Below are 4,105 nucleotides of genomic sequence, written 5' to 3'. Positions count from 1 at the left end.
GTGACAGTTAAGTTTGGATCTTACCTAAGAAAGGCTCCTTGAGCCTGAGACCAGGCTAGCACTTATGCCTAGTTAATGACTTGGGATTTGAACAAAAAGGTGTGCTGTTTACTACATCCATATGTGAGGTGGGAAGGGAGATTCAGTCTCCAGTATGTCTTTGGGGAGGTCTTCTGTGAGCAAGGAGCTTTGGTCATTGGGCCTTGAAAGGTGACCCTACCTCCCTCACAATGGAACAGAATATGGAACCCTGGTAACCAAGCCACTGTATGTGACAACCAGCTCAAGCCAGCTCCCTTGGCCTGTGGCTCAGGAACCAGAAAGATGTTGCTGTGCTGTTGCCAAAGTTCAGGAGGCTCGCATCTCAGGCATGAGAGATATGGATGTCTCACTTGAAAAAGTAGATGCTGGATAAGTGCCAAGCCAAAATTCCAGTATATCAGGCATTTCTCTAGGAAGAAAGCCAGGAAACTCCAGGGCAACTCAGATGAGGTATATTGAGAGGAAACCTATTTGAACCCATCATCCTGCCCACACACTACAACCTTCTTGTGTTCTTTCAAGTGACTATACTGAGATTAGAGTGTGTCATTTCCAATCTACTCTATTCCAATTCCTCAGTGTGAAGTGTGGTCCCATTCCTACGTTTGAAATATCCACTGTTTTGCCAACATAGTGTGATGGTAAGTCAGCTCAGACTCTGAATGTGCCTTTTAACCTATGGATCCTGGAGGAAGGCCTGTTGGAGATGCTGCTGACAAAGCTGATCCCTGCCTACCAGAAAGGTGATCTCTTTTATGTGGGAAACTTCCTGCACAATTTCAAATAGAGGAGGACAATGTAGTAGTTGCTGGAAATTCTCTTGAAAAAGTGAGTGTTCCCCTCCAAACCCAGGTTTGCTCACCCCTCCTGGCCAAGTCTTGGAATACTTGGCTCCTCTCTGAGCCTGTTTGGTTCACTGCGGTGTTCACAGGGGAGCTAAGCATGATACAAGTGCACAAACTACTTTATTATGAGTGGGACACCATGCCATTTCATTACCCTCACAAGCTACTGGAGTCTCAACAGTGTGCTTACTGAGAAGTTGGATTTCAGGCATGAGTAAGTGGCTCCCAACTGCAGCCCTCACCTAGGTGACATCCTAGGAAATCCCATTTCCCAGTAAGAAATGAGGTGTCAGTACTAATGGCGGAGGCCTGTGAAATACTGAATTCAGAGGAAAAGATGGGGGCTGAATCACTTTTGAGCCATCAGGGAGGGATTGTGATAGCTTTGCCTGTTAGAACCTGAAAGCATTTACATTTTGGTGTGTGGTCCAGTGCTGCCACTTGAACCTGAACCCAGGTATAAATGCCATCCCTTTGGTGTTCAAAAATTAGCACTGTACCATTTGAGTCATAGGTCAAGTTCTGGCTTTTTGCTGCCTAATTGAAGACAAGTGCCTTTAGACTTTTACTGACTAGACTGGCTTTCCACTGTGATCTTCAGAGCTCAGCCTGCTGGGTGGCTAAGATTAGAGGAATGAGCATTTAGTTCTTTATTTGGAGCATTCACTTATTGATTTATTTAGAGCATTTACTTAGTTAATTTAAGGTGCGTTTACTTTGGACAGATGCATAGAGGCCTCTCTCAGAAGCTTCTGGAAGTGGGGTGTAAAAGTCATCCTGTTCTCGAGTGTCTCTTACCCCCCTCCCAGCACATAAGTGCACATCTCTGCAGGACAGCCACAGCATTAGAGTCCTGCAAGAAAGGGGCTTTGGTACAAGGCTCAGGATGGAGAGAGAAGGCTCTCACTTTCCTTGTACCGAATGTGCCCACAGCATCATGTGTTCCATCTGTACGATGTGAATGGACTTCTACCCCAGTGATTTCTACGAGTTCAAGAACTGCCACACCGTGACACAACTCAAGCTCTATATTTGGCTCCAAATGCCAGCTTTGGACCTGCTCTTCTAAACACATACTTTTTGACCAGCTGGAGGAATGTGCGACCAGTAAGACCAAGAAAAAGTAGAAGTCCTGGTGTGGGTGCCTCAGAGCCTGTGAGTAGGAAGCCCATGTGGACTAGATATTGGTTGGCCCTTACTTCTACAGAGCTTGGCAAAATGCCCTTTATGGGTGGTGTCAGCCAGGTAATGTCTGTCCTCTGAAAGGACTCGGGAATAAGCACTCATTAGAAAGACCCTACACCTCCTCAGTGTTCAGTCCAAACTCCAGTTCTACAGGTTCCTCCATTAGATCCTCATGGAAGTTGAGTGACACTTCCACTTGCAGTGTGTCCACTCTGTACCTATTTCCATTCTTAGGTTTGGGTCATCGTGGAAGAGCTTATCCTGAACTCCGGATGAAAAACCCACCAATGGAGCTGGTGACTGATGGAGACAGAGAATCATCACTGCACTCCAGAAAGCATGGGCCTGATCGTATAGTGGTTAGTACTCTGGGTTGTGTTTTTTTTTTTATTCCTAAGGCACAAGTTCTATCACATGTGCCGCAGCACCACTTTTATCTTTTTTATCTATGTTGTGCTGAGGAATTGAACTTGGGTCTTCATTCATGCTCGGCAAGAACTCTTCCACTAGGCTTAACCTATGGCCCCAGTGGGAAGGAACTTTTCCATAAACTATGTAGGAAATATGTACACTAAGGAAAAGCCATCAAAAATAGAAGAAAAATTATATACTTAGATAACGACATGCCAGTATTATGGCAGATCTCTGTAATTCTAGATTCAAGAGTGGCCTATTTGGACCGGGAGTTGGCTGGCTGAAGTAAAGTGCTATCCTTGAGCAATCCCTAGGACTGTGCTCTGGCCATGAGTTGAAGCCATAGGACATGCAAAAAATAATAACTTAATGCCCGTGACTGGTGGCTCACCCTGGTAATCCTAGCTACCCTGGAGGATCGAGGTTCAAAGACGGACCAGGCATAAAAATCTGTGAGAATCTTATTTCCAAATAATCCAGAAAATTCAAAATGACAATGTGCCTCAAGTGGTAGAGCTCTTGCCTTGAGCTGAAGAGCTTAAGGTAAACATCCAGGCCCAGAGTTCAAGCCCCATGAGTATAAAAAAGAAAAAGAAAAAGAAAGCCCTTATCTAAGGCTGGAGTGCACACTAGTGGTAGTTTGCTTGCCTATTATGCACAAATCCTGTGTTCAATTACTCTGTACCACTTACACCAAAAAAAAGCTGGAAATGATCTAAGAAGGTTGGGTTCTGAGGATCACAGTTCAAAGCCAGGCCAGACACTAAAGTCCATGTAACTGTTACTTCCACTTAATCACCAGAAAACCAGAAGTGACACTGTGGCTCAAGGTGTTTAAGGTTGTAGCCTTGAGCTGAAGAGCCCAGGGACACTGCCCTGTTGCACAATTAAAGTCTTACAACCAAGAGAGAGAGAGAGAGAGAGAGAGAGAGAGAGAGAGAGAGAGAGAGAGAGAGAGAGAGAGAGAGAGAGACAGAGAGACAGAGAGACAGAGAGAGACAGAGAGAGAGAAAGAGATACAGAGACAGAGAGAGAGACAGAGACAGAGAGACAGACAGACAGAGACAGACAGAGACAGAGAGACAGAGACAGAGACATCAAACAGTCAGGCACTGCTGGCAGAAGCGTGTAATTCTAGCTACTATGGAGGCTGAGATTGGAGGATCTTGGTTCAAAGCCCAAAGCCAGCCTGGACACATATGTTTGTGAGACTTACATCACCAATTAACTACCAGAAACCAAAAATGGAGCTGTAGAGGAAGAGCGCTAGCCTTGAGCTGAAGAGCTCAGGGACAGTGACCAGGCCCAAAGTCCAAGCACCATGACGAATCAATAATGAAAAAAGAAGATAGCTAATAGTAATGATGAATAATTTTGGGCTGGGAGTTTGGCCTAGTGGTAGAGTGCTTGCCTAGCATGCACGAAGACCTGGGTTCAATTCCTCAATACCACATACATAGAAAAATGCTGGAAGTGGTGCTGAGGCTGAAGTGGTAGAGCCCTAGCCTTGAGAAAATATAAGGACAGTGCTCAGTCCCTGAGTTCAAGCCCAGGACTGGCCAAATCAAAAGTAGTAGAGCACTGGCATTGAACTGAAGATCTGAGGAACAGCCCAGGCA

This window comes from Megascapheus bottae, unplaced genomic scaffold (genome assembly GCF_031878675.1).
Source record: "Megascapheus bottae isolate mThoBot1 unplaced genomic scaffold, mThoBot2.hap1 HAP1_SCAFFOLD_41, whole genome shotgun sequence".
NCBI classification, from domain to species: domain Eukaryota; kingdom Metazoa; phylum Chordata; class Mammalia; order Rodentia; family Geomyidae; genus Megascapheus; species Megascapheus bottae.
This window is presented reverse-complemented; position numbering follows the sequence as displayed.